The 18,761-nt window shown below is 40.6% G+C and overlaps 1 long non-coding RNA gene across 1 annotated transcript; it reads right to left on the reverse strand.

The window, feature by feature from the left end:
• Positions 1-2,001: 2,001 nt before the first annotated feature.
• LOC145233149 (uncharacterized) lies at positions 2,002-3,299 on the reverse strand. The gene is made up of 2 exons (XR_013861029.1): positions 2,621-3,299; positions 2,002-2,292 (listed from the first exon to the last, which is right to left on the reverse strand). It is a non-coding gene; the product is annotated as an uncharacterized LOC145233149 (long non-coding RNA).
• Between the last annotated feature and the right edge of the window lie 15,462 nt (positions 3,300-18,761).

Raw genomic sequence — 18,761 nt, forward strand, 5'->3', positions numbered from 1 at the left:
ACCATGCAAGCCTCTGAAGTCAGATAGATTTTAATGTAAAGATTTTGTAAGAAATTTTGATTAGAAAACTCCGCTCATATGTTAACAAACAAAATGCGGCTGTTATAATGATTTTATCTAGTTTTATAAAACATCCTCGTCAAGCTGCATACACCTTGAAATTACCAAAATTCACAGTAAATGGTCATAAATATTAAGTACAAAAGCACATCGGCAAAATGTAAAATAGATCCCAAGAAAAGTCTATATAAAACAAAAGCTGTCCAACCTATTCTTACACCATAGAGCATATATTGCCCTCAAGTCTATAGAGCTCTTCTGGCAAAAGTATTTTTATTCCGACGTTTCGACGTCCTATACAGGTCGTCTTCATCAGGGTAAATAACACTGAATGCGACTAGAACAGTGCACGATAAACAAAGGAAAAAAGAATGAAACGCAAGCACGTCACAACGCAACGAAAACACCGCGCGAAAACGACCTGTATAGGACGTCGAAACGTCGGAATAAAAATACTTTTGCCAGAAGAGCTCTATAGACTTGATACTATGCCTGGCAGCAACAGCTTATTTATATATTGCCCTCATTAAGCCTGTTTACATGCACAAATTTACCCGGGTAAATTACGAAAATTTACCCTCAAATTTATTCCCTTTTTGACGTCACCGTCTGTGTAAAAATTTACTCTCTAAACCAGCGCTCTTCAACCTTTTTGCAATTTTCAAGCAACTTTGTATACCCTACACATGGTAATTTTTAATTGTGCACATAAAGTAAAACAGTCAACTAATAGTTACGGTACTTGCCTGGTCACGTGAATTATTGTCATACTAGACCAGGGGTAGATAACTTGTCGCCGTGAACATGTAAACTGAAATGCATGTACTGGCGGCCGTGATGTAAATACAACGGTACGTATTTGGATTGTAAAACTAGTTTGAGGGTCTGGAAAAAATATTATCAGCCCAGAAGCCAATCAATCTACGGAACAAGCTAGAAATTAAATTCGCTATCAGGCACTATTAGGAAGGATTTACTATTCGATCATTTAAAAAATCAGTTAATTTTGTTTATTTGACTTCATCTCAAAAAGTTCGAAAAATCCTATTTCGTTTTCGCAATCCGTTACTCCAGGAATGTTAAAAGTAAAATCTCAGAAAGTAACAGGTAGGTGGTTATTGCTTCATAATTCACATTGTTGACGCAACAATCCCAAACTGACGCTATAATATTTACAACAAGCAGGTCAGTCTCACAGGTCACGAATGACTATGCTATGCCTTCTTGCATTTCATACGAAATAGTGACCTTTAATAACACTGACCGCAGCTGTATTCCCTTCGTATACCCCTTTTCAGTCGTATACCCTAGTTTTAATGTGGTATACACTTGGGTATACAGTATACCCGGTTGAAGAGCACTGCTCTAAACGCATCATTTCACATGACCTTAAATTTACCCTCTGTTTTTCGGTTCACTGAGTCCAGCTGTAACAGTTCGTATTTTATCCGAGGAGTTGTTCATGAAGAAAGATGGATTTACGTGAAAAAATACTCATTATAGCGTTTTTTTACTGCTTGGAATTTCAATTAAAGATCATGTATCTAAGTTTAGAGTTTTATATCCGTTGCCGACGAAGACAGAAATGTCTGGTGTTAATTAACAGGCTTCGTGGACCCAAGGTTCGATCTTGTTGGAGTCTTTCTCGGTAATTTTTCTTGGAAAACGTCTGTTTTTTAGTAGAACTAAGAGCCATAATTGTACTATTTGTACACATTCTGTTTTTTCAGATCAGATGATTTTTGGAAAACCATTGTGCCCACATTTACAGATTCCCAACAGATTTCAAATTTTCGGGTCACAAGAGAAACGTTTTATAACATAGTTGATCTAATTAGCAATAAAATGAAACCAGGTTAACTATATGTTTTGTAGACAATTAGATTAAACATATTAATTGTTAACTACCTCTCTGTGCTGAATCTATGCTGATAACACTGCTGTTGCAAATGAGATTTTTAATAAGTATGACCTTCAAAATATAGATGATTTACAAAAATTTGCCACAAAATAGCATCACACAAATGTAGCACTATATACAATCTTGTTTTGTAGAAGGAGTATAAAATGAGCAATATAATTTCCATGTTAATAAACATTTGTTTTTATCAGATGAAAGCAGTGTCAGAGAAGCCATTCCTACAGACAAAAGGTGTGCCATAGCCACATATAAATTGGCATCTGCCTCAGAGTTACGTACAGTTGGTAACTTGTTCGGGGTCAGTTCAGCAACTGTTCACAAATACATGAAAAAGTATAAACCATGAATGTAAAATGGTTAAAATTAAATACACTTTTACAACTTCACTTTGTTTCTTTTTCCAAGATTTTGTCTACTTATGTGCTTGAAACTAACAAAATTTATTAAACTACCGGACCAATCAGAAGCAATTGAAATTGCAAAAAGAATAAAAAACAAGCATCATTTTCCCCAGGTATTTTGTGGTTTTAAATTTGTTGACTTTTCTTAAAGCATTAAAGAATTTAGGTATTTGGTTCCATCGATGGCAGTCATATTGCTGTTACACCACCAAGAATGGGTAAAAAGGATTATACTAACCGAAAAGGTTGGGATTCCCTTGTGCTTCAAGGAGTGGTGGATGACCATTTGTGATAAGATCATTGTATGACAAAAACATTCCTGCAGTTTATGTTAAAAACATGTGAATAAAAACTTATGATCTCAAGTTTTGTCTGGTGAATTTGCTAGCTTTCGTGATGTCAACATTAAGATGCCAGGAAGCTGTCATGATGCAACTGTATTTAAAAATTCTTCACTCTTCCAAAACTCTGACAGGCTTCCTAAAGTTAGTTTTTATAAAACAGAATGCTTTATAGCAGAAGTCAAATATAGTATGTTACTTAGGCACCATCACAAATAGAAGGTGTTGAAGTACCGTTGATGCTTCTCGGTGACCCAGATCCACCTTTGCCTTGGCTGTGCAAACCCTTCACGGGAAGTAATTTGCCAGAAGAAAAAGAATCTTTTAATTTTTATCTAAGCTCCGTAAGAATAATGGTTGAAATTGCATTTGGCAGACTAAAAGCTCGCTGGAGAATTTTAGGAAAAAAAATTGATTCTAGAATAGATTTAGCCCCAAGTATAATTTCCGCTTGTTGTGCTCTTCACAGCATTTGTGAAAAAGCAAATACGCCAAGCCCTGTTGTAGAGGAAAGCGTACTTGTAGCTGAGGAATTGTTTGCTAACAACGCTGCAACATCTAGCGAAGGTGCACTATGTCGTCAAGCACTTTTAAATTATTGTTCAAACAACTTGCCTTTACGTCGTTCCAGTTTTGCCAAATAATTTACATTAGCCTACTTTTAGTTAATTATTTTAATTTTCTTGTTATTTCGACTGTTGCTTTTTGCACAGTTAAAATTGCTTGTTACTGTGATTTTCCTATTTATCCAACTTTGTCATTTTTATTTATTTAACTTTACTGTTATATTTTTTTTAAGTTTCAAGAACGTATGTGTTTATTAAAATAAACTAACAAATGAAAATAAATAATTAACAAAAAACTTTAAAACCAGTAAAAAAAAGAACTTATTGTTTTTCTAATATTTCTAATAACTGCTTTACATTAATATCAAAGCAACTGCGCATCAAATCCACTGACCGAACAAAACACTCTATCTTTTTCGCTTTCTTCTCTGAGCGCAGAAATTATTTGTTCCACCTCCGTTTGACCTTAAAACATTTTTTTAAATATGCTACTACGAAAGACAGTACTACAGACTACCTCTTCTGTGTCGTCGCATAGCTGGGGTTTCGTCCTGTGCAGATGTAGGGGAGTTGCCGCGAATTACAGTTGGCGTGGCATCGCAACTAGAATTCGACGTAGATGGGGAGTCAGTTGGGTGAGGGTCACCGTTGCTGGGTTGTGTGGGGCTTGGCGGTACGGGGGAAAAAACAAAGTCAAAATTATTTAAGGACTCCTGAACACAAAATCTTTGAAATTCTGCAACAAAATTTAAAATGACTTTATTTTGCGGCTGCAACGACTCATAAAATTATTTTTGTCTTTTTACAACACAAGTTGAGTTACCCAAACTTTCATTAACAGGATCTTGCGTTTCATCCTGTCGCGTTTGGTCTTCCAAAGTCTGTGGCAGAGATTCTACGGTAGATTCGTTATTGTTTAACTACTTTATGATTTACTACAATTTAAAGGTACCGTGAAATACCACACCTTTTTCTTGCATTAACAATTGGAGCGTATCAATGCCATTCTTGTTCATCGCCTGAGAAACGCGCAGTTTTATTGAATAATCAAATATCGCACACAAAAATGTTTAGTAAAATCGTACCATCGTTCGCGGCCTTGCACTTAGCAAAGTGTTCATTTTTTCAAAATACGTCCACTTTACTGAACCTGACCCAGACTTTTGTGTCATGGTTTTTTTTATGATAAACTTTTTTTAAGTTTTTCCATTTCTGCAGTAGTTTCTCGCTGTAAAAAAAACGAATAAAAATCACGCACTTTTAGACTTTAAAAAAATGTCATGCTTACACATCACAAGTTTAACCCCTTGTATTCATTTCAATTGCCACCTCGCTGAACACAACTTTATTTCTCTTCGTCATCCCATCCAATTTTTCCATAACTCTTTGTGTTACGTCGTTTTTGTCAACTGCTGTAAATATAGCTTTGTCCAGCAAACGTATAACAATTGTCCTGTGACGCAACAGTTAGTGTTCCATTGCGTGACAATTAATGTTCCAATGCGTGACGTCAATTGCCTGTGTACTGTGTATGTTGCAATCATTTGTAATTTGCCTCGTGGTGTACGTTTGTGAACTGCTGACAGGCATAATTTGAATTGAAGCCATCAATCTAAACTCTGATACCTTTATTTAGCAGCTAGAAAGTATAAATAAATTGCTGAGTTTGATAAAGCTGCATTTGTGAATCATTTTGCTGGTAAGTTTGGCTTTGTACTGTAATGTGAAGTTTTGTTCTAAACCTGTAAATGTTTGGTTGTTTGTGCAGGATTTGTTCGGCCTTTAAAGCATCATTTAATACCAAAACCCCTGTGGCCAAACAGTCGGTATGTTTACTTTATTGCGTGTTATATTGTGATTCATGCTTTATATGCTTTCGTTTTTCTTGTGCAGAAAAACCGGAATTGACCATACCATTAAACGAATTGTCGTTCCTTTATGGTGTCCGCGTTTTTTATTGAGCCACATTGTGTGACGTTTGCGTGAAAACAGGGGAACACGCGACAGAAAACGTTACACTTTGTTCTATCATTATTTCCAAAAAATCATTTGTTTGGGCAATACTCCAAGTATTATATTTTTTTTAAATCCATTTTTTTATTATAGTATAATTTTCGACTTAGATCCTAAAACGCAAATGTAGCGGTAGATACTTTAACACCAAAAACTAGCGGCACTGGAGTCCGGTTTACTTTAGGTCAAATGACAAATAGTTTATGATACTTTATAAGTGCTGTTTAAACCACCAGAATGCAACTGTTGCTGTAGTGTAGTGGAAGAAACAATGCCTCATGCGCATAATTTTTGGGTTCGAATCCCGTTTAATTTTTATCATTTTTTTAACTTTTTTTTGCAGACTTGTAGAAATGCCGGCGGTTAGGGCTATTAGGGTCAGGTGAAAGTTTAAAATTATAAATAACGTTAAAAACAAGCATTTCCAAACATTTGACCTGACGTTACCTTCTTGACCTAAAGTAAACCGGACTCCAGTGCCGCTAGTTTTTGGTGTTAAAGTATCTACCAAATGTAGCAAGGCATGCACTTCCTGCAGTTAGAAGGCTACGCTTCGTTGTCATCGCAATAGTAAATTTCTCACCACACCAAAAAAACCGACTAAAGTACTAAACTTTGCTACACTCTATCTGGATTTTTAAATTTTGCTTTAAAACCACATGTTTTTCGACTCTCATAAGCATTTCGTGTGTACAGCGTATCAGGCGACCTACTACTTTGTTTACAACGATACGGGTGAGTAGTTTGAAAAATAAACATTTCAATAGTGTATTTGTTACGTCATAGTGACTAGAAACAATTAGTGTTACATGTTTGTTTTTTCAATTGTAATGTAAGGTACAATCCGCACGAATACTTTGTTCTTTCCTCGTTACCATCAGTCGCTTTGCAATGCTTACTTTTTCTATGATTCTGCATGTCGTGCTCTGATTGCACGAAATCAAATCCCCATCTGTTCTTTGAAAATGACCGGTTGCATAAAGTCCTAATGTAATCAGAAGTTGTAAAAAAGGAGGAATGGCATGTGCTCTCACTATTAGATCTTCAGATATTATATTTAGAAGGAGACAAACTGTTGGCTTGGAGAAACGGAATCTCTTGAAAAAATCTTCATTGTTGAAGCGCTCAAATGGATTTTGATAATCTTTTAAATTTCTGGTATCATCCAACATCTCAAGAAAATCAATAGTATCAAGGCTTGTACTTGAGGCCATGACAAAACGTTGGTGATGCCGGTGGTGATTACAAGTTGATTAAAAAAATGATGATTTGAAAAAATAAAAAATAGATTTTTCTAAAAAAATAAAACTTGTTTTTAAACAAAATAGAAAATGATATTAAAAAGTAATGTATTCCATTTGAAATACCACCACATCAAACTACCATAAACTTTTCCTGTCGTCTGAAAGACCACGCATACAACCGTGCACGTCTGCCTTACCTAACTTTGCACTTACCTAACTTTGCAAAAATTTAAAAGTTAGTTCGCGGACCGCACAAGAACCCACTTAGGGCCACACGGGCGGCACACCCAGCATCGTCTTCCGGCACACCGGTTGCGGAGCACTGCCTTTCTCTTCTTCTACTGCAAGCAGCGATGTATGTGAACAGGTGTGTCGAAACCAAATCGTATATGTGGTTGAGCTATCGCTGTCATTATCACTTACATCAACTTCATCATCACCAAACTTGGTTCCCACCAGCACTGCAATGTTCCTGCGATAGGTGTTTTCTCCTGTGCAGTAGTTGTACAGATTTGATCATGTTTGCTTTATAGTCGGTAGTAACACTGTAAATTTGATCCAACTGTATGTGGTACAACTTCCATAAGCATTCCTTTAATTTGTGACTCAGTATGGTGGTGCGTTATCTCCTTTATTGCTAAAGTACGAAAAACAATTTTGCCCTCTTTTACAAATTACATGACCCTCAAAATCGATCCAGCAATGTTGCAATGTCTATCTTTAGTGATATCAGTTTTCTTTTAACTTCGTTTAAGCGATTCCCAACCTTTTCCAGCTCACGGCCCCCTTTAAAAAAAATTTTCGGGCAGACCACTGTTTTAACACGTTGTAGCCTACTTTTGCCTCAAATTTACCTCCTGCCTTTATGAAACCGTGGATGTAAGTTCAGAAAAAAACACTTAGTTGTTCACCCTTTGGTTTTAAAGATATATATATTTCGCTTTTACAGGTTACAGCATCGTCAGTATCTACGCACAAGCAGAAAGATTCGTAAAAAAAACAAATGAAAACAGTATGCGTAAATATCTACTAAAAAAACTATAAAATAGAATATTAAAAAACGTTACTCAAGCTGCAGCGGCAACCAACGCACCGAGTGAGAACCACTACCGCATCAAACAAGTGAAAAGACAAGAAAAAACGTTGCAGGTGCGCGACCCGAGAGAGGGAACGGGGCAAATTATATTTTATCGTTCGATAAAAATGGCGGGGAAAACACGTTACTTGACGAGATAAGGCGAGGTAAATAAATAAACACGAACAAGTGGGAGGGTAATGCGAAAGGTGTTATTTTACTCTAGGAAGAACCATTTTTTTGATGTTTATGCTTGCACCACTTTTATTTGGTTGTCCTCAAAAATGTCCAATAAATGGACCGGTGGTTTTTGTACAAACTGCACGAAAAAACATTCAGCGATGTCCAAATGTTCTTCGAATGCTGTGCGCAATAGGGTAGTGGTGTGCCAAAGCCGTTTTATCGTCGTTTTCGTTGTGTTGGTGAGTTTTCCATATCGACCTGTGGCCATTTTAACGGATGGAAAATCGGTTTTTCGTCTGGCCAACATATTGCGCATTGCAAATTCGGCATGTTGCAACATAAATGCTGAAATCCCTGCATGTTACATGGGGCGCTAACGTGAACATCCCATTAGGTGTGGTGAGGCTGTCGGATGCGACATGTGGTTACCGAAATGGCCATACAATGCGCAATGACCACATAGGAAACAACCCGGCAGTAATGGGATGTTGGTCAAAAAACTACTTTCTAATGCCTGCATCAATATGTCGTCGCTTGCGTTTGTTGACAAGCTCTCCACATCGCAAAAGCATTGAGCATCCATGCCCCTATGTTCACATCTCCTCCCGTCGTCGATCCATTCACTGGGCATTACTATGCTTTCCAGTACCCTTCGATCTTCTTCTTGGGCTTTCTCCCGCTCGCAAGGGTCTTCGTACTTCTTCTTTCGTTGTTCATATTCTTTTCTTGTCATTGGTGGTATGGCTGGGTCGTAAGTGTGCCTGGTATAATCAAAGGGCTCACCCATTCTCGTCACCAGTTCTTCGTCATCCCTTTTTTTCTTTTTTTCTGGCACCGTTTCTTCTTGTACCAACTTTCTTTTTGGAACCGGTGAACTGGTACTGGTTCCTTCCTCTTCGCTTTCGTCGTCACTGCTGGCAGCGTTGAATTCCTCTACGACACTATTTACGTAATCAGCCATTTTAACAATATCCTCGTCTATAGGTGTTTCCTGTAATAATTTCTCCATGATTTCCTTTGCCAATTCGATCATTATCTCGTTTGTGCGAGATCCCTTGATTTCTTTCTGCGACCCTGTTTGCGGATTTGCCGAATCTTCGGGCCACATTGCCTGGATGAATCTACGTTTCATCGGCTGGAGATCGCCAAGACTCGCCAACTTCACGATTGGGTTCTTAGTATTCGTCGTGATGTAGGCGCATGTCGCCTTATTGTCCTGGCGATCTCCATGGGTCTTAGCACTCCAATTCGAGTGATACATGAACTTGACGGCTGATATTAGTGCATCATTATTAAAGAAACTAGACCCCGCATCGTCTATCTTCAACACTTTGTGTTTGTGGCGCAGCGCCATTTGCCCCACTCCCTGCGAGTCGTTCGTCAAGGTACTCGCATACTCCATGGGGAACAAGAACTGACCTAATAAGGTCTTGCCCTTGCCTGCTGCCCCATGGAGACAGAAGTGGGGTGCGAAACGGATCCCATCCTGCTCCTCGTTTCGCGCCTCTAGCGCTGCGCACACCAGAGCGATCTTGAGCTCGAACGTGTTCAACTTTCCGTCGTTCCACTCTATACTTTTGGCCTCGTTGATAATATCGTTTATTATTTTGCACCCGTCTTTTACAGTCCATTCTTCATATTTTTTTTTATTTACACGCCGGAACGCCTTTTTCATCTTCCTGTTTGCCTTCCCGAAGCTGACGGTGTTGTAAGCTCTTTTGGCGAGCGTTTCCGGGAAGGCAAAGTCCTTTTCAAAAAGGCGTTCCTTAAATGCGTTGCAGCTGGGCTTTGTGTCAAAGGAGTTGGCTACCTCCTCTGCGATCTTTTGCCAACGCGACTGGTTTCCATACTTGTTTCTTTCGCTGCTTATTTTTTCGATCAACTCTGGTGGTATTATTGCCGTCTTTTTGTACATGTATCTGATGTAAGCATTCATGTCTTTGACCGGTGCGATATATAGCACGTTTATTCCCAGGCTTGTCAAGATCCGGATTACGCTCTTTTTTGTTAACGGAGTCGGCCTTCCACTCCCAGTCTGATTCACTCCTATGTAAAGTCCATGTCGGTGGCCCTGGTTGGACTGGCCCCGCTCGGAATTCCCCAGGTAAATCACGCCACTCGGTATTTGATGAATACCCTCTACCTCCGACTCTGTGGTAAAGGCCCACTTTCGCGCGCGGTAACTTGCATCTTCTTCGGCTGGCAGACTCATCCTTGTAAACTTCAAACAGCTCTTTTTCAAATAATTTCAGAGTAGCGTTATTTTCTGCTACGGTCTTATTGATATCAGCTTTATAGTAATTTTTAGCTATACTGGCAACTGTAGAAAAAGCAGGTAATTGTTCACTGTACATATTGTAATGATAATAAACGCAACGAAACACAACATATATACACATTCGCTGGTACCGGTACCACTTCATCGGTACTGATTTTTAGTGGTACCGGTACTAACGTGGATTGCACAATATAACTTTGGCTGTCATAGTGTAAGGTATTGTGATGTAGTTGTCTGTCTTTGTTGCGTAGATTTCAGCTCCTGCCCCCTCTTTATTGTATGCCACTGCACACAGGTTCTTTTTGATAGATTCCTCGTATATGTGCATCTGAGTGTGCATCATTTTCCCTGACGGTGGTTTCCCGTTCGTGCAATCATACCACGGTGTTTCATCCATTGTGCTTGCCGTATCGTTTGTTGATGTTGTACTTGCAATGCATGTAGTATGCGCATCCCTCTGGAGGAACTTAATTTTTATCACCGTATGGTCATCACCCAGCTGGTACCTCGTCATGTTCGGAAACGATTGCAGAGGAAACTCTGTACTGTCAGTGTCGAACACGAGAGTGGAAACTTGTCCGAAATCAAACTTGTTATCGTACACCATACTATCAGTGTCCCAAGCCACGTCCATGTACACCATTGGCAATGTCCTGCCACTATCTTCCTGCCTGTTGAGGCATGCTGCTGGCCACAGTACTACGTTCCAGTCGGCACACTTAAACATTTCGTACTGTGACCCCATTCCCGTTGATATTATTTGATCTAGACTGTTGTATGTCGTCAGTCCCTGCGGCCCAAAGACTTTCCATCTTCTTGATGCTACTGAGCCTCTGTCCCTGCCTAGGCATAGCTGCCTTGATATGACGTCACTGTGGACTATTGATTGGTTTGCGATCCCCGGGTAAGCCACGCCTTCAACCGTTTGCGTAGACTGCCAGTTGTACCACGGTGCCCAGTTTGTCTCCGGTGTCCCCTTATAAAACCAGATGAATCCTTTGGTAACCATGGTGTAGGTACATGTAGGACTAGTTGGGTGCATTCGGGGTATGGCCATTGTACGGGTTCCAGACCTTCCCCCGCCTGAGTTCCCCGCGACACTTTGTCCAAGCCTTGCTTGTTTGGCAGGAGGGCCTCCTCCTCCTCCTTCATCGTCGTACATGCTGGCCCCATCACTGAGTTCCATGTCGTCTAACTGACTTGTAGGTGGTGACGTTGCTGAAAAACCTCTTTTCCTCATAGCTCCGTCTGCTGGTATGTTGGTGGAGGTGTTTGGTTCTCCTGCAGCAGCCTTCTTAAGTTGTCTGTTGCGATTGATCTTCTTAAGCCTTGCCCAATCCTTTTTTTGATTGGGCATCTGAGGTAATACCGCCTTTTTAAGTAAAAATATATTGCGCACAGCTGCAGCAGCAGGGCCAGTATGATCAGAAATATCTCGCAGTAAATCGTCGTCTGCAGTATTGTATTGCCAGTATGCACTGTTTCCAAGCTTCTCGTATTGTTTGTCGTGTTCTCTACACTTTGCATCTAGTTCAGATGTTACTTCTTCCCCTATTTTATTCCCAGGCCCACAATGTGGATGTCCAGGTATTGTAATACCACCAGTTGCGACCTTCTTAGTCGAGCGCAGCGGCATAATGATCAACATATTAATTTTACTTACCTTATATACTTCCTCTTTCTCCTTTCTCCTATTCTTCTAGTACCAGTACCACTTCTGTGGTACTACTGCTATGTGGTACTGCTTATAACACCCTCTAAGTGGTTCTGTACCTTGTTCGGATCCTAGCCAGAGTCGGTGGCTTTCGTTTTTTTCCACTAGGCTTAAGTAGATGGGGAAAACTAGTGGCCCAAACGTCCCTTTGAGCCCCACACCTTGTGGATGGGTTTGTTGGAAATCTTTCTGTCCATTTTTCAGCTTTACCAATGATGTCGTGGACCATGTTTTCAGGGAAATTTGACAATATGGCCTTTTGCTGGAGGTATCGCAGACTCTTTGAGAAGTCTTCGTCTCTTTTATTGAGCCGATGCATCCTTTTCGCCTCACCATGCAGAATCGACTTAAAAATCGATATTGGATGGTGAGAGACCTTCCGTCTTAAAACCTGCGGTTGACAGCAGTTTTTTTCACGTAATTTTTTGTTGTAAACTGGAACACGACACAATTGCAAATGAGAAAAGAAATGTGCGCCTCCTTCTGATCGGTTGCAACTAAGCTGAAATTTTACGGCCGTTGTCGTCAATAAAACGAGCAAATCTTTTCGACGATATGCAACTGTATTTGATGTATTCTGGGTAAAAATGAAGCTAACAAAGAGAGTTCTGGCATCAAGATTTTACAACTAATACAAGTACTGTTGTGACGCGACAATTGCAGTTTATTTATTGCTGTAACGCGCCATTCGCAGTTTGGGTGTGTAATAAAAGCTTTGTTTAACGTGAATCCTGTTGCGGCTTTCATAATGAGTAATTATGTTTGTTTGATTTTTGATAATATAGTTAAACTTAAAAGTATGTTCTCACGAACTGTATAACTTTTATAACCTAAAACTTTTATTTTACTATGATAATAGTTTGACGTTTCGCGGCCCACAAGAAAGAACGTCGCGGCCCACCGCTTGGGAAGCGCTGGTTTAAGGCACTCTTTTTCGTGGCTAAGTCAGCATCTTTGTTCCGTATATTTTCCCGCCTATTCCAGAAATCAGTGAATTAATTATTTTCCGAAATCCCGAATCTTTCATCAGTTTAAATGGCCTTCCATTTACAGTTACTAGTTTTAAACAAGCAGCGATTAATGTATTAGAATCTGTCTTAACTTTAACGGTTTTAAAAAAAAGTACTATCACGCGTGGATTGTCCAGGTTTAAAACTTTTTTATTGGACAATACCGGAACTATTTGTTGTGCTAGAACCTAAAATAAAAACAAACCGAAACCTTTTTGTGTCCTGTATCAACAACGTTTGTGGTGGTGATTTTTGAAGTAAAGACTGCATTTTTACGAATTCGGTTTGGGTTTTTAGGAAAATGATATGTGGGGTTCGGGTTTAAAAATCGCTCGTTCGGGTCCGGTTTGACACCCTACTTGTTCTCATAAATAAAAAATCTTTTATCAGGGCTATAAATTGTTGAAATATATACTCAGCGGAATAAATGGCAGTTAATTTGTGACAAATAAAGTTAATGGTTTAGAATGGAATGGCTAAAAGCCCAGTACAATTCAATTTGACCAGATTCTACGTAAAGCCGAATCAAATAGTAGAATAATGGATTGTGTAGGCCAGAAGCCCAGTCAATACTGAACCGTCGGACTGTAACTTTTGTCCCAGGAGAACTTGGAAAGACTCTGTATACAAACACACATCAAAACCGTTACCGCATAAACTACGCACGTGGGATATGTGATTGCCTGAAGACACAGAACTTTTCTATCCTGTGTCCACGCATCAATTAGCAATTATTTGTCTTTACTACTACGGTCTCACGCGATTAACACTTGGGGTACATAAAATCACGTGAGGGAAAACTTACAAGTCAAGTCCGCCCTTACTGATGAAGATTCGTATGATTTTTTAACACCATGATGCCCTTTCAGTCATTTCTATTTTTTGAATATTTACTCGAAATAGCGTTCACAACACAAATCACATAATTGATTTAAGAATATAAAAAGTATTTAACCTTTACTTCTGAATTAGAACCAGGTTATTTGCTGATAATCTGATATCACTGTAAAATAAGATTTAGCACAGTATCTTAATTTTCAGATACCAATGTCATTTAAAATGTGGCTAATCCTTCGGAAGGTGCTTTAGCTACATGCTTAGCCTTAGTGTAGTTTCCATGCTGAAAGATCTAACTTAAAGTTCTCTTCAAAAGTAAACAATATACTGAAATTCCAGAAACACAATCTTGTCATTTACATGCAAGCATCAAGATTAGTAAAAATGACACTCCTGCCTTTCTGCTTGCATTATTTTCCATGATGTGCAGGTCTTAAAACCAAAGCATACATATATTTTGCTGAAAGTGTGGCACGAACTGCGTGCCGATAACATTTTGGAAATATGCCGTTATCGCATTCAATCCCGTGGCTGAAGTGCTGGTTCGAGGTATTCTCCCACTCGTCTTTGGACAGTGAGGGACTGGGCGTACCATCGTTGGCTTGCGAGGGTAATAACCTCGCGGTCACCCAGGCGTGGTGGCTGCCGCTGCACGCGGTCGGCTGGAATCACTCACAGGGCGAACTATGTAAAGCAAAAGTGTCAGTGCGATGGCAGCTTATTATCAGGGAGCTCCGTTCGTGGAACTCTTTGACCGGGTGCGGATGCCTGGAAAGGGACCTACCTGTTTACGTATGTGCGCTGGGCCACGCCGAGGCTAAAGCTTCGGTTCGTCGAGGGCGCGGACGGGCGTTTTTGCGTAACGTCGGGTAACAAGACGTTGGCTCCTGGCAACCGGGGAGTATTCACCAGACCGCTCCACTTGATGGCTTCAACCAGGTGGAAAAAGGTGTGGGCCAGTCATCCCGATCAAGGGAAGACCGTAAGTGCTCACACCCTGAACGGTTATTCCAACCACTGGCTGAAAAAAAAAACGGGGGCCCTGTCCATCCCAGAACAAAGATTCGCCTTGAAAGCCTGCATGAACCTCTTTCCAGTAAAGAAGGTCCGGACACGGTTTAGGAGGCGTGTCCAACACGACGTGCGATGCTGCCGCTGCGAGCACAAGATTGTGAGACCTTTCCCCACGTACTCAACAATGTCAACCGGTGAAGCCTGAAATCCGATCCCGCGAAAATGGCGTCATGGTTTGAGAACTTTCGGCCAGTTTTGATTCTGGAAGGTGCCAACAGGTTTTTGGTCGTCGACTTCGCGTGCCCGTTCGAAAACGGCGCGGATGCTCTCGCCTCTGGGGCTGTGGCCCTTAAAGAAAGCAAATACAGGAAGCTTTGTGGAAACTTGGGCCGAGCATCAAACAAGCGGGCCAGTTTCCACAGTTTTATATGTGTGTACACTTTCCTCACGAAGGGTTTCATATGGTTCTACAGAGGAACAGCAGAGACCAACTGGGCACCATGGAGTACTTGGGAGAGCACTACGGCGATTGAAGGGGTCTCATACCCAACAGTAGCAAACAACTCAATAGTGCACAGTGACGTAATAGACAGACAGCTATGCTTAGGAAGAGACAGAGGCACCACAGCATCCAGAAGGTGGAAAGTATACGGGCCACAAGGACTAACAACATACAACAGCTTGGACGAAGTACTGCAAACAGGAAGAGGATCTCAGTACGAAATGTTCAAAGCAGCAGACTGGAATGTAGTACTTTGGCCAGCAGCATGTCTCAACAGACAAGAGGACTCAGGAAGAACATTACCACTAGTATACATGGACGTATCCTGGGATACAGACACATTAAGCGAAAACAACTTCGACTTTGGAACAGTGGGAACAAATCATTTTGACGGAGACCCATCAGAATTTCCATTGCAGTCATTCCCAAACATGACGAGATATCAACTAGGAGACGACCATACCGTAATAAAAATCAAGTACCTGCAAAGGGACACGCACACCACATGCAGTTCGGCGACGGACACAACAAACGACACAGCAACAACAATGGACGAAACGCCATGGTACGACGTAACAGGAGCAAATCCACCGTCAGGAAAACTAATGCACACGCAACTACACGTGTACGAAGAATCAATAAAGAAAAACCTGGTAGCACCGGCTTACAACAAGGAAAGTTCACAATCACTGGAAGTCTACAATGCAAAAACTGACAATTACATTACCATACCGTATACGATGTCCGCGAAACTTATATTGTGCAATCCACGTTAGTACCGGTACCAGCGAAAGTGTATATATGTTGTGTTTATTGTTATTTCATTCATTACAAAATGTTTAACGAAAGATTACCTGCTACTATTCATGTACAGAGCATAGCTAAAAATTATTACAAATCTGATATTAATAAGACCGTAGCTGAGAACAACGCAACATTGAAGATAATTGAAAAAGAGTTATTTGAGACCTATAAAGATGAGCTTGCCCAACGAAGAAAACGAAAGTTACAGAGGAAGAAAATGGGCGTTTACAACAGACGCAGAAATAGAGGGGATACATCAAACCCCAAGTGGCATTATATACTTAGGGAATGCAGAGAGGGGACAGTCGAACCAGGGGCACCGACATGGACTGTACATAAACGTGAGTCAAACTGGCAATGGCAGGCCGAGCGCTCTGACGAAAAAAAGTGTGATCAAGATATTGACGAGCATGGGCATACACGTACTGCATATAGCGCCAGTCAAAGATATGGCCGCGTATGTGAAATACATGTACAAAACAACGGAAATAATCCCACCAGAGCTCATGGAAAAGATTGGGAACGAAAAAAAGCAATATGGAAATCAGTCAAGGTGGCAGAGGATAGCCGAGGAAGTAGCGAACACATTTGATACGAAACCCAGCTGTAACGCTTTCAAAGAACGCCTGTTCGAGAAAGACTTCGCATTCCCGGAAACATTAGCGAAACGAGCATACAATACGGTATCGTTTGGAAAGAGCAACAGGAAGATGAAAAAAGCATCCCGTAGAGTTAACAAGAAAAAATACGAGGAATGGTCGGTAGAAGATGGCGCAAAAATCATAAATGACATCATCAACGAGGCGTCACACATCCAATGGAACAACGGAAAGCTGACAACGTTTGAGTTAAAGATAGCACTGGTATGCGCGGCATTAGAGGCGCGCAACGAAGAGCAGGACGGCATAAGATTCGCACCCCACTTCTGCCTCCATGGGGCGGCAGGAAAAGGCAAGACATTGCTCGGACAGTTCCTGTTCCCCATGGAGTATGCGAGTACACTCACCAACGACTCGCAAGGAGTGGGGCAAATGGCCCTGCGCCATAAGCATAAAGTTCTAAAGATAGACGACGCTGGAAGCAGTTTTTTTAACAATGATGCACTAGTGTCAGCCGTCAAATTTATGTACCACTCAAATTGGTCAGCGAAGACACACGGAGATCGCCAAGACAACAAGGCAACGTGTGCCTACATAACGACCAACACAAAAAACCCCATCATTAAACTGGCAAGTCTTGGTGATCTCCAACTGGCGCCATCTTTTTTTGTGCAGAATTCGGCGGCGGGGGCGGCACATGCATCAAATGAAAGAAACAACGACGGGCTACCACTTAACTTAAACTGTTGACAACCCGAGCACTGATGAGGGCACCGAAGTAACCACAACTTCAAACTGCAACACGTGTGAAATTACCCACCATGGCGCCCTCTGACAACAATACCTCAACCATGCCAGCTGAACATGAAAACAAAGCACCTTGGAATCGGAAACCGCCCCGGCCGTCGTCCACGCATCCCCGCGCACGTCCGAGCCCTGGTGGAAGGGTTGGGCGCCAGACATGAACAAACAGTTGAACTGCATGCAGAACGGAACGGTGCAGAAGAGCATCTATCTGGCGTCCTCCCGAATTATATGCACGTATCGTAGTAGTCCGCCAGGGCCGGAAATCACACACCAATAACACACCTTTAATCATTACGTTAATTTTCCTTTTCTTCCCTTTTTTACAATACACATACTCGTCAAATAAACTAAAATGACAAACTGCCTTCCATGTTATACTCACACCATTATTACTTTTTTTCTCTCTATACAGACATACTCACACACCCTTTTGGAGCCCAGCGTGCCTCCAGTCCACTAGCCCATCCCCCTGCAGCCCCCGTCTTATATCAGAAACCAGAATTAAACCCAATAAAATTAACCTCTTTTTCAGACAGATTCACGGCGGTGTGACATGTGTTGTTTTACGTTTTTTCCCCTCGTGTTTATATTGTATTGGTTGTATTGCAGACACCGATATATTTTGTGTGTTTTGTGTCTGCAGTATATTTTAGCCACACCGCCACCTTACCAGTTAAATCAAACACAAATTCAAAATGATATTACACCCACCGTCCTAGGGCGGTGGAGGCCGTGCTTTCGAACTGCGATGCCTAAAAAACATGACATTAAAATAGAAAATTAACTTAAAATAGCGTAATTTGAAAACTTAAATGAAAATTGAAATAAAGTTGATTTGTAAATTAAAAGTGATTTGAAAACGAAAAATGATTTGTATACGAAAACGCTTTTAAAACGGAAAAGTGATTTAAAAACGAAAAGCGATTTGAAAACGAAAACTAATTTGAAAACAAAAAGTGATTTGAAAACAAAAAGTGATTTGAAAACGAAAAGTGATTTGAAAATAAAAAGTGATTTGAAAACGAAAAGTGATTTGAAAATATAAAGTGATTTGAAAACGAAAAGTGATTTGAAAATGTTTTTCGCTGTCTCGACGTGGCCGAGGCGTGCCAGTGCCAAGTGTTTCCGAAATCATTTTTACATTTTTGATACCAGTCTGATAACTTGGCAGGCGCACTGATTTGATTTGCAGTGCGAATAGCTGTACCTCAATTTGCCACGTTTTGATATTCATCTGCAAAGTAGTTTGCCATGTTTAATGTTTATGTGTAAAGTTTGTTTGAAACACTGTGATAGTGGGTGTTATTGTTGGGTGCTCGTTACGCGGGAATTTGTTTCGTTTGGTCAGTTTTAATGTAGCCTTCTTGTTTGTCTTACCGAAAACAAATCTTT

This window comes from Phallusia mammillata, chromosome 6 (assembly GCF_965637545.1).
Source record: "Phallusia mammillata chromosome 6, kaPhaMamm4.hap1.1, whole genome shotgun sequence".
Lineage (NCBI taxonomy): Eukaryota > Metazoa > Chordata > Ascidiacea > Phlebobranchia > Ascidiidae > Phallusia > Phallusia mammillata.